This window comes from Amphiura filiformis, chromosome 14, assembly GCF_039555335.1.
Source record: "Amphiura filiformis chromosome 14, Afil_fr2py, whole genome shotgun sequence".
Taxonomy (NCBI): Eukaryota; Metazoa; Echinodermata; class Ophiuroidea; order Amphilepidida; family Amphiuridae; genus Amphiura; species Amphiura filiformis.
Window position 1 is genome coordinate 34,128,026 of NC_092641.1, and position 13,712 is coordinate 34,141,737.

A 13,712-nucleotide genomic window follows, 5' to 3' on the forward strand; every position below is an offset into this window, starting at 1 on the left:
CGAGTCTACACTTAATAGTGATAACTTAATTTTGTCCAGATTAAGGCAAACTAAATCAAATGTGTGTCCATCGTTAGATAGTAAAACCTTGGAGTATTTTTCCCACCCTCAGTTGTGGGTTGTTACACATAGATGGTGTGCGGGTATGTGGGGGACTCAGTAAATGGGATTTCTTATCTTCTTAGCCAATTTCAGGTCTGGGTAAAGGATTAGTGGTAAAGTTAGAAGTATGGCTAGTTGTAAACTGTTTAAAAGGGGATTTGAGGAGTAAATGAATCAACAGAGTATAGCATTGTTCATATGATCCACATTCACATCATACAGTTCATATTTAACCTTTGACCTCCAAGTTTCACTCTTTTTTTTCTCAGAAAGACAAAATATCAAATTAATACAGGCTTACAGCATATTACAAAAGTTCCCAAAGTTAAGCTTATACCCACATGGTTAGTGTGATAGTTCGGACGTCCGATCATATTGAAATAAAGAAAAGTGAAGCATCACACATGCAAGGCTCAAATGACAAAAATTAGAATATCCCATTCATCTGGGATGTTAAGTATAATTTTTTAATAAGTTGCCAGAAATCATGTGATGTGAACTCATTTGCACACTTGTCTAACATAAATGAACATATCTTATTTCCTTAATTTCTCTTCATTTTCTGTTTCAGCAATATCATCAGCCCTAAATGCCATTTCCTTGGACACATGGCAAAAAGTTCATGAGCAGCCCATGGCTATTAAGGACATGGTGTTTGGAGCTTGCGTCATACATGGTCTGCTGGTTGCCAGGCAGATGTTTGGTTGCCGTGGTCTCACCCAGTCATACGCTTTAAGTGAGGTGCAACCTAATCACGCAGTGGGGGTCATCTTGAGGTCAAAAGGTGAAGGTCAGAAGGAGCTGAGTGTGGAAGATGTCTGTCAAGTTTTAGTAGAGGCGAGTTACAATATTTTCATTTACTCTTTTTCCCCTGAATAAGTCAAGTCTGTACATTTTGATACAATCTGATCCAGTCATACCAAAGTCAGCAATAATGAAGTTGAGATGTGGGAAAACTAAGGAGTAAAAAGCAATTAAAAAACAAACTCAAGGAAATCAACATGTAACAAGCTTATAACTTTACAACCAAGTATGCCAGGAATTACTCATGGTTTTCTAAAGCATTTTCCAGCCTGATGTGGCAGTGACGTCAAAGCGTTGAGGCAGCTGTTTTGCGCGTGCATCTATGCGGTGTCTTTAAGCGTGTGCATGTGTACGCCAGCATTTTTGGCAAACACTAGCAATTTGTAGCTGCGGCCATGCAATGCGCACTGACGTCACTGCTGCATCAGGGTGGAAAATGATTTACATCAATAAGATTGAGCAAGTTGGCAATGGTAATAACTCAGTTTTCAAAATTTTTGTTCAAATGTCATTTGAGGTCATTTTACAAATGTGTTTATTCTTCACAATTTTTTACATTTTACACACTAATTGACTGCTCTACTTGTTCAAGGGATGAGTGCATTAGTTAAGCATCTAATTCAGGTACATTCAGTGACACTTGTCTTACTCAAAGTATTAAACACAAATGCCAATCAACCTGTCACGATTGACATTTTGTAACATGTTGTTTGTTTCCTTCATTGTACTTACAGATTGTGTATGGTAACATCGTCACCAATGAATGGGACATGATGTACCTGTCCTCCATTGTCCGTTACGTGTTGACAACAACCAGCCGTCAATCAGGCAAGCTACGTCTTGGTGATACCATGCTAGGCACACCACCTGCAAATGTGGACCCGACGGAATATTCCAAATGGCTGGAAGAAAAGTGGGATGATAGTAATAGTGCTGTGAATGCTTTGTCACTGGATAAGGAGGTGGAGAAATTCACTAATAAAGCTAGGTGAGAAAGAAACAGCATATTTATTCAGAGCAGTGCATTCAGATTTGTAGATTTACATCAAAGTTTCTAAAGTAGAAATTCAGATCTTATGCCCACTAAATAGGGAGGGTATTTGATTGTGGTTTCTGGACCATTTTTCTGTGCAAAATCATTTTGGGAATAGACATGCATCACCAAAGTGTTTGGGAGCACAAGTTTGAATACTTTTCCAAATGTTTAGCAAAGTGCCTTTTAATGTAGCACTGTTCTCTCAAAAATATTAATGATTTTTTTTAAAAACTGTTTACCATAAAGTAGTAAAGAATTATTTTTGCAATAGTAAAGGTAAACATTCATGCTTGTGTTCACATGATCAGCTATGACCTATTCAGCAGTGCTTGTAATGAACAATATGATTTTATTAGTGTGGTATCTGCTTTTAAAAAGTATTAGAAACTGTTAGTAATCATTAGAGGGACAGACATGTTTTAACTCTCTCCCCGCGCATGTCGACTGCAGACGACAAGTTTTTTTTTCAATTCAAAATTTTCCGAATATTTAATGTTCATCACCATAATTGAAATTTGCGTGAAAAATACATTAAGATGTCAAACAAGCCTAGTATTAGTTTAGTGGTTCTTAAGATAGTTGTTGATATTTTGAGAAAATATCACAAAACTTGGGACTTATTATGTTGAAACATGGCTAGCATGCAGAACATTAATATTCTAACCTCTTGCAGACTTCTTTGTCCCCAAATCATGTGAAAACCATTCTATCATTCCTTACAGTGGCCAAGACTTCCTGAAGTATCTTGACAACCTATATGAGCTTCAGCATTCTGGACCTCTCAGCGACATCATTGAACAGAAAGATGCCCTCAACCTGACCAAAATCCAGACTGCAATGGATACAGTGTTGGAGCAATTACCTCCCATGTTAGACCTGGGTGAACTGCCATTGCATATTGTGAACGAGACTGAGAAGTACACATTCCCATACCATGCGCCCTCGTTGATGAGTTTGTTGAGTGTTGCAAGCATTGAAATGCCACAGAGCATTGGATTTGTGCTTCTGCAGGTAAAGAACAATTCAAAATAATCTGTTAGGTTTTTAGGCACTAAATGCGAAACAGTGTATTACTATAATACCCTGGTCCCTTCACAGTTCTTTCAAATTATTTTGCAACTGCTGTTTATGAATTTGCAAATATCTTATCTTATCTATAAACAGATATATACTGGGGAATGCAAGGTATTTTAATCACATTACCTCAGTGTTGGCAGAGCATTTGAAGCATATCCATCAAATCAAATCAGTCAGATCAGATCAGATCAAATTTATTTACAAATCACAACAGCAATAGGACTTCAAGGGACCATATTAATATTTTCCTATTTTTCCTATATTTTTGAACTTTGACTATTTTTTCCTATATTGTTACAAAATATTTTTTTTCTCCAAATTTAGGAAATTAAAAAAGTGTTGTTTTTTTCACTTGCACTGGTGAATTCTATGTAAAATTGGCAATTTCTATGCACTTTACGCACAGTTGTCATATATCTTTAACAGGTCAGCAGCTAGATTGTACAGGTCTCTATTTTTTATAGACATCAAACCAGTCCAAAATAATGCACACATCATGCAAAAATTAAAGTATCTTTGAGACTTTTCCCTGTCACAGTTACTAGTCTCTGATACCCTCTTCTGCTATCCTATATTTGTCCTATATTTTTATTCAGACTATTCCTATTTTATTTCTATATTTTTTGCAAGGGAGGACTTGAAGCCCTGCAACAATAAATACCAAAAACAAGTGATATGGGAATGTGATAAGAAGGCCGGCAAATTATGCCTTCGTTCTTATGTCAGTATAACTATTCAAAATCACTCTCTTGTAGTATGATTTTGAATAGTTAGATGGGCATAAGCACCAAGGTGTAAGCCCTGTCATATAAACCCTGTGATACCTCACCCCTTTATAACAGCCTTAATTACATAGTAAAAACAACAACATAAACAAATTGCACAACACATAAAACTTCACAAAAGACATATGTTTCATAGTATGAAATTAATACTTGCAATTTGACTGCTGGTTACAGAGTTTAAAGAATAACTTATCCTTGACTTATTTCACAGGAATGTCACTGGTTCAACTCCCTGCTGTGTCATGTGCGTCAATCCTTACATGAGTTAGAGGAAACTCTGCTGGGAGGAGAGCATGCCATCACACCTGCGTTACAAGAGACAGTGAAGGCTTTGCAGCAAGATGCTGTACCTAAATCATGGCTACATCCTAACCAACAACCAACAGGTCATACTGTCATGTCATGGATTGAAGGTAAGAAAACATTCAATTAATAAGAAAGGATGAACAGTTTTACCAACCCAAAGTGTTACAATTAAACATGACGCCAAATAAACACAAATCTCGACCCGGCATGGGGATCGAACCCACGACCTTCCAATCTCTAGACGGACGCCTTATCCATTTAAGCTACTTTACATTCAATTAATATCTAAATGAAAAATAAAGAAAATCTCATTTTTCTTTAATTTCTCCCATTATCCCTTAAATACAAAGTGACTTTAGCATTTCATTTCACAAAAACTGTTGGTTCTTGATTTATCACACATATAAAGTCCTATTGTTAAACCAAACTTAATGGCAATTGTAAGCATTTGTGAAATGGGGCCCAGCGACCTGTTCCCACAAAATGAGTGTAAAATTGCAAGTTGGTGGTTGTGATTGAGACCATGCAATTATCGAGTGCTGTTCTTTGTTTGAAGACATCTGTATAGTCAGTGGTATGTCCTTTTGTGAATAGGAACATAATATGCTATAATCTGTACTCTGTCCCCATTCACAAAGGACATACCACTGCCAATACAGGTGTCTTCAAGCAAAGAACATCAGTTCAACAGTTGGAATAATTTCAATCCTTAGTTATCTTTCAATTTCAATTCATTCTTTCAATAGGTGTGATCAAGTGTCATGATCAGATGGAGGTTTGGATGAAAGAAGGCAAAGTCCCTAGCTCATCACAAGACCCAACAAGACCACCACCTCCACGAGGACATCTGCTATCTGTATGGATGGGTGGACTTGCCAATCCTAAATCAGTCATCACTGCATTAAGACAAGAGAAGGCAGTACTTGCTAACTGTCTCCTGTCTGAGGTAAGAAAATAAAAAAATTTCTCCCATTTACAAAGTGATAAGACAGTCACTATATGATAATATGAGATACAGTAGGGGGATAGGCACAAGCAAAATTATTTAAATTTCCATGGGAGGATGAAATTAACCAATTTTTGGCAAAATTTAGCTAATCTCCCCCTAAACACCCCATGAAATACAGTTTTTCTCCAAATGCACCCACACCTCTGGGAAATAAAATTATGGTCCTGCCACTGATAAAAAAAATACAGATACTAATACACAATAATGAAAAAGATAACATATTCACAAGGTCAAAAAAGTCCCCACCCCCAATGGGGTTACCTGTAGCTGTCTGGACTTGTTGACATTGCTAACTGCACTATCAAAAAAGCACTGTATGAACCTTGCAAGTTGCAATCCCCTGTGTGTTCATGGGAGGATGAAGGGCTTGAACCATACCCTTCAGAAACAGGTTTGATCCTCTTTTTGCTTTTGGGTTTGAGACTGCAGTTGCAAGCTTGTGAAATCTGTTCAATCAATTTCAGGTTGGTATTGAGTGTGATGTGTCAACTTCCATGACTACCGACACAATGGAGATTACTCATGAGGGCGGTATGTACCTGAGAGGCGTTTGGTTGGAAGGTGCATCATGGGATTTGAAGAACAGCTGCATGACTGATGCTGGGTAAGGACTATAAGATTTGGAAAAAATGAAATAATATTTAGTTTTATAACATGCTTGAAATTACAGCCAGTATTTTATCTTCAAACCATTTTGAGGTGAAAAGATTGTTGGTTGTGCTCTTCTGCAAGAGTTACTTTGAGTTTCCAAAGATAGAGTCTTTCCATTAGAAAAATGGGATCTGTGACCCATTTCACTAAAACATTTGATCAATTTTACGATTGATTTGATAGGGGTTTATGTGTGGTAAATCAATTGTAAAATATCATTCATAAGGCTTGGTGAATAATATATGTAATATGTTTATCTTATTTTAGCTGTTCCCTAGCTGCCATGCCAAGTATCTACATCCGACCAGTCATCAAGTCAGATACAGACAATACTGATGAAACAACCCCTGATGATCCTCAGCCAGATGATGAGGGCGCTTCACAAGATGGAGAGCCATCACCGCCAAAACAGCGCACTGAGATCATAGAATGCCCAGTATTTATGAATAGATCGCGTCAGGTGTGTGTATTTAAACTGAAGTTGAAATGTCCAGAGCCTGCTGAGAAATGGGTCATGGCTGGCGTGGCGTTGATACTTGATCCGGGTAAGATTTTTATGTCAATTTTTGTCAAGCTTAAAATATTATAAATGAAACATGTCTTAACAAACAAAGTTTTAATTAGAAGAAAACATTTTCAAGTCAAATTCAGTAGTAGGGTTAGGTTTTCATCATAATTTACATATTGGGCTATTCTATCAAATTATGTTGGTCTGATATACCCTACATGGAATACATGACCTTAATCTTCCAGAGGGTGTAGAATGGAATTGCCAATTCAGATAACCCTGTTTGAAATTCACATTCCCTGTGTGAAAGATTAAGGTCATGTCTTGCCTTGGGGTGTACTGGATTTCAACTGGAATAGCACAGTGACTGTATCCCTTTAATATCTGGTCATAAATATTCATGATGTTATTGTTGTGTCTGAAAAAAAATCTATAACACATCAAATATTAAAACTCTTTGAAATGTAGAATATAAAGTTCGTTTTTCAAAACCAAGAAAATACTGTTTTTTCACTGACCTGACAGTTTCGAGTGTCTTGGGCGACACTCTTCTTCAGAGTGATCTATGTCCACACACCTCCGGCGGATTTCGCCTGTAGAGGAGCACTACTCATGGAGATGATTGGGTCATAGATGTGACTTAGAAAATGGGCCCCCTCGTCTCTGTTCATGACTTGCGGGGATTTCTTCCTTATCCAGATGGATTCCATAATTCTTCTTGATCTCGCGTCGTATTTGAAATGTACCATAATTCATTCAACTTATCTTTGATTGTTTCTCTTGTACTTACTCCTAACAATACTTCTTTCATTTTCATCTCTTACTCATCAACTAATACCTTCCCTAGTTTCACAGTTCTCTGTACCCATACCAAAACCACCAAAGGCCGTTGAAGAGACTCCTAGTACATCTTTCAAGGGCACAGTGATGTCTGTACAAATTCAGAGCTCATTACTGAAATTGAAAAACAACTTATTTGGTAAATTGGATGTGAAGTAGCCCTATGACCGCAGTCTACCTTCCCTACATGCTTTCCCATTTGTAAGCTAAAAGTCTTGATTTGAACAAGAACAGAACAATCCCAACCATAATCGCAGCCCTAACCATAATCCCAAGCTAATCCATTAATGCTACCCCTAATCCCTAACCCTAACCCTCAGTGTAATCCTAACCCTAAAACATATTCTTAAACACTAGAAAAAGTGCCTGCAATCTTATTGGTTCTTATGACACGACATAACACTGTTCAGCGCATTCGAATTAACATGATATGCGTACACACTATATGAACTAATCGGAGGCGCATAAAAACAATGTCACTGATCGATTTAAGCCTGAGGTAATTCCTTGTAAAATGATTTAATTTGATTAAAATGTGGTATACTTATGATTAATAGTTTTATTTGAATTGAAGTGTTTAAGAATGAGAATAAAGATTTTGTTTTTAGCTGCTGCTGTGCACCTATCATCACCATTATTTTGGGAATAAACAACTCGGCTTTGCCTTGTTGTTCTACTTAAAATAATGATGTCACCCGTGTTATATGAGACTATAGATACACAGCAGCGGCTAAAAACAATACATTTATTCTCTAAATCCTAACCCTAATTCTAAGATGTTGATGTTGCACCAGTTATTCTTAAGTTTTGCCAGTTTTAATTATAAATGCCTTTCCCTTGCTAATCCAGAACCAAGATTCTGCTGCCTTATGTGATCAACAGCTCAGGTCGCCATTAACAAAAAGTGTAACATAGTTCACTTCTTTTTCATACTGTCCATATAGCTCCATATGGTCCTTTTAACCTTTTCTGTGTTGCTTGTTCTTGTTAGGTAGTGTTTATGATGGTCATTTTCACTCTTTTTTTCTTTGATTCACTTGTTTAGTGTAGCTATAATATGTGATGCAACTAAAACAGAATTCATTGAGTTGGTGACAATTATGCTGAAATACTGTCAAAGTTGGAATAATTCCATGTTCCTGAAATGTGATTTATTTTCACATGTATTTCTGAAAACAATGAAGTACAAAAGAATTAGAATTTAGATACTTTTATGTGTAATTCAAAATCAGTTGTTTTCAGCACAAGAGTTCAGTTTGGCTCTAATTTGCATCACATAAAATTTGTTATTATTGTTATTATCAAATATTAATTATTAATTTTTTAGATATATTTGCATACATTTGCCGCATGCTCCCAAGTTTACATGCTGTCATCCATTCCATTTATGAATACACAAGTTACTAAATTATTCCTCAAAACTTTGAAATACTTTGTTAATGTTATTTTGTAAAATGTTGGCACCACCTTCTTCAAGCTCGTAGCCAGGAGCTTTTTGGGGTGGGTTTCATTGAAAAAGTTGACTTTGGCATGTCCGTTCTTGTCTATAGACGGCATGACCTTCATAAATGTATACACAACATTGATTGGTAGCTGAGGAAGGGGATGGAATCATTTGCCATATAGCAAAGCAATTGATAATGGAAAAGTATGTGAAATTGGATTTGCCGCATGGCCCTACGCGATCACCTTTTCCATTTTGAAATCAAAATCAATTTGGCCACAAAGCGGCAAAAAATTGGACCGAAAATGCAATAAAAAAGAAATCTTGCATAGCGCATAGCTTCCCCCCCTCAAAAAAAAATTGCATTGCACATAGCTTTCTGACGAAATGTTTTTGAGACAAACACTTTTGTTTTGGCGTAAGAGATCAATTAGAAGTCATGAATTTACCTGTTTGTAATAGTCAACACTTCCTTGCATGCATCAGTTAATGTCATGTTTACAAGCACTGCATAATTGACTCAAATCTAATGGTATCTTTTCCTTACATTGTCATGTTTACAAGCACTGCATAATTGACTCAAATCTAATGGTATCCTTTCCTTACATTGGCATGTGATTCAAACAAGACAGATAGCCATAATAATATAAACCATGCAAATGTTCCAAATAATTTCAGCAGAGTTTTTAGTAAATAGTGTGTTAAAATCAAATTTGAATAACTGTAACAATATCATGTCACTAATTCTATTAATATTCCTGTTTGTTATAGGAGCACCAGAAGACTTCAAGAAGTCTGTGAAATTTGTCAAACCAGAAACAGCAGCAGGAAAAGATGATTCTAGTGAGCGCACCGGATCCACCGTGCCATCCAAAATGGGCACCCCATTGGTGCAACATGATGGGCGAGACTCGGTGGACAATGTACGCTTATCACGTGCGTCCAAACACTCGGCAAAATCAATGCGCAGTCAGAGATCTCGACAGTCTGTGAGATCTGCGCAGGTGACTGCCAATCACCAGATATTGGAAGAAGCTGAGACTGAAGAGGGAAGTGCCCAAGAAGAAGAGCATGAGGAACCAATCAGAAGTGGAGAAAAACATGAAGATGAAGAGGAGGAGGAACTGGAAGCTTTGTTGACTGCAAGGTCAGAGACATTAGAAAGACAGCGCCATCTAACATCAACATTTGATTATCGCACCGAAAACATGTTGACTGAGTCGCAGGGAATGGCTTACAACATAAATCAAAATGCAGATGACGATGTCCAGGACGATGATGAGAGCTCATATGCGGCGTCATCACAGGCTTCATCAAGAATCAGCGGATTGTCTGCAGACAAGAAGGATAGCTCAAGACCTGTCAGTGCCCGTTCTAGCATTGCTAGTAGACAAGGTGATGATGATGAGAAAGAGATGAAGACATCTAGACCTGGAAGCTCCAGACCAGTGAGTGCAAAGCCTAAGAGTGCTGCATCAAGCAATAGAGACTCTCCACAAGAAGGTAAATTAGTGATGTGATATTGCATGCAGTTACAGGTTTTTACAAAAAAGAATGTTTGCTAGGATATGATTGAGACTAATATCATCTTTTTTACATGGAAAAACAGTGGCATGATGGGAATTATATAAATAAACATAATTTTTCACAAGGTTCGCCATCGCAAATAATGAAGGAGACTTGCGAGGAATATATTTGCGGGGAGTAGATAAGTCAAGTGACCGCTTATGGGTTCGAATTTCAACCAGCCTAATCTTGAAGTTCCTGTGGCCGAGTGGTTAAGGCACAGGTCTCGTAAACCTGAGGTCCTGGGTTCGATTCCCAGATGGGATCACTTTTTCTACTTGTCTCCTTTATTATTTGCGACGGTGAACCTGGTGAAAAATTATGTTTATTTATCATATTTTTTCTTCAAAAATTTCACATGGAGGATTTGAAAATGGGCAAAGTAATAGGGCAGAAAGGTTGAAATTACAGGCTGTTACTATGTTGATTTTCTGATTTTAATGAATGACTGCCTTTACTTATGCCCTTTGGCTCAATCATGTTTGCACCAAACCAGCACACTCTAATACACACATCTACTCAAAGAAGACCTCCACAAGTGCGAACAACTGATGATACATGGAAATCGCGGAATGATAAAGTTATGGATGAATTTTTATGATAGATATTTTTCTTTTTGAATTTTCAGGCAGGTTAGTGCGGCCCATCTACAGCAATGACAGTGATGATAACAATAAGTCAACTGATGAAAGACCAGCTGCAAAAGATGATGAAGATCGCAAGTCAGTGGCTAGTCAGAGATCTGCAAAGTCACAAGTGTCCTTTGCCAAAGATACAAAAATGGATGCAGAAGATGAAGAGAAGAAAAAGGAGGAGGAGGAAGCTAAGAAGAAGGAAGAAGCAGCCAAGAAAAGACAGGAGGATTTCCAACAAAATGCTGCTAGAATGAGATTCAAAAGGTGAAGTTTTTTTTTTAATTTGTCAAGGCTAATCTAGCATTAAACAACAGAAATCTATTTAGGTAATGCAGACAGCTGGTGCAAAGAATGCCCTCCCGCTAGAAGCTCTGCAAATCCTGGTTTGAAACTGCATGTGCTGGTAGGGCATTCCATTCTGTGGGAGACCAAGTTAAATGTTGGGATTTTTACAGGATGGTTAAGTTTGTGTGATCTGATGAGAAGATTTAGGCAGTTTAGGCTTGAACAGACTGAAAAGTTTGTTTTGGTATGTTTGGTTGATATTGTATCACTCTATTTTTAAAGACAAAAATTATGATGTTGTACTTAAGTCACACCCACCCACAAAATGGATTAGTCTTACTGACAGTGATTGCAAACTAGGTCTGAAAATTAGCATAAATGTAATCAAGTGGTGAATGATATTTGTCAGTCAGATGGCCTGGTGCACCCAGTCGGGGAAATTGAGACTTATTCAAATTTATTGTGAATTTTTAAATTGCAACTGAATTGTATATTGTTACACCTGTTTCCATTTATAGCACAAACAAATCAATAACAATCTGGTCAAATCAATTATGATCAACTCAAATCAATTTGTTTTTGTATGAAAATATATGGTTCGCCATAGAACATTTGATTAATTTCTGCAATTCTTACCTCTTCACAGAGTACCTGGTGGAACTACAATAACATCAGCTCCAAGGAAAGAGGCCCCTCCCAAGGACGACTCCCCTCCGAGTCGTACTGCATCGGCACGTTCCGACACCTCCAAGACTTCACAGCGAACAGCAAGCGCTACATCTCAGAAATCCATTGATGACAAAACTGGCGATCCTTACAAGCAAGACCCTAAAAACATGTCTGCATCAAGGACTAGTTTAAGAGATGATAGTAAGACAATACCAGCCAAAGTTGCTGGATCACGGGAGAGTGTTAAGTCTAAACAGAGTGTACAGGGTTCTAAAGCAAGTTTTATATCGGCCCAGTCGCTGTACGGTGCACCAAAAACATCCGATAAACGGAGTATCACCAAGTCGCAAGCATCTCTTCGTTCCAATCGTAGCAATAAAGAGCGCACAGGATCGGCCGAGTCCAGAAAGTCGGTCGCTGCTGCAAACCAGGATGCAGAGGGTAAAAGTGGTTCATCGAGAACGCCATCGGCTAAGTCGGTATCAAAAGCGCCCACTGTTGGTGATGTGAAGGAAGCAACTGATGCAGAGAATGCTACCGCTGATAGTGGTAGCAGACCTGCAAGCAGTAAGTCTCAAAAAGATGGAAACAATCAGAAAGATGATGATGTTGAAGTGAAAGATGAGGACAAAGTGGAAACAGGGGATGATGCGGAGAGTAGGCACAGCAAGGAACAACCATTGTATTAATGCAGACAAATTTTGTAAATTATATATTTTTCTTGCCTGTAAAAAGTCTTTGGGTGCGAGGATTTGTTAGGGGTAAGAACTGTCTTAGGTATGACTAACATGAGGTTATTGTTAGCAATACACGGCGCTTACACATTCAAAATTATTGTACTTGTAGTGAATTATATTTTGTGAGCTTATTTTTGGTAAACCCTAGACACCAGAATTCTAAAAGGGAAAATGTTGTTAAAAGTGTGGGGGTTTCTTTTGATGAATTTTTGCAAACAAGTAGATTTCTTTTTAATATAGTGAATTAGCAAAAATCATATTTTATTATTGTATAGTTTGTATAATATGTATACATGAAGTAAATAAATAGTTATGTTGAACATTATTTAATACTAAATTGAATTGTGATTCAAATAGGACCTCTTATTTGATGTGTTACGATAATATGATTTTTTGTTTGTTTGTTTAGTTTCTTTTGTTTTTATAAAACAAAACTATTTTTCTGTTTGTGCAATTAAATGTGTATTATATCAAATATGAATATGTCCACTGTAAATATGAAATATATTTATGAGGCTTAAAAATAACATGTATTTTGATTCAATTCAAAGAAATATTAATTTTGAACCGTCCAAATTGTTGTAAAATTTGATGCCACTTAAGAGTGAAATTTAGAAAATATTTTGTAAAGTTATTAAGTAATCAAGTTGAAATTGTCTTCTGTGCAAGAGCTTATTTTGTGAGAATCAATTCTAACTCTTGCAAAGTAGTTTTGCAGGCATCGTTTGATTTTCCAAAATTACATTCCAAGTAAGGGCTCATATTGAAATACCCTACCACGTTTTCACACAGAAAGAAGGCAGGATTCCCCTCGCTAAGCTAAGCGCGCCTCAGGAAAGCTCGGTCATAAAACGGATGGATTATATGCATCAGTGATACACTCTGCCCAGGATTTTAACAAAAGAAGGCTAGCACAGGAAAGCTGCAGGATAGCGCACACCTTCCTGTGTAAGGGAATTTCAATATGAGCCCTAATGTTATATGTAAAATGTAAAGGCATTATCCGTGAATCTGGCAAAGGATTTGTTTAGGAGCTTTAAAATTAAAGTGAATAAAAGTCAATAAAGTTGTATTTTAAGAAAAAATTGCAAACTGCAGTGTTGGTAAATGTAAAGCTCCGTTAAATTTTGTGTAGCTATGAGTGTCTGTATGGACAAACTCTTTTTTTAAGTCATGATCGGTCTTATCACCTGCAAGGTACTTTGATACTTTCGTTTTTCCTTTAACTGTTTTTGTATTGTGCCTTGAATATCTTGTT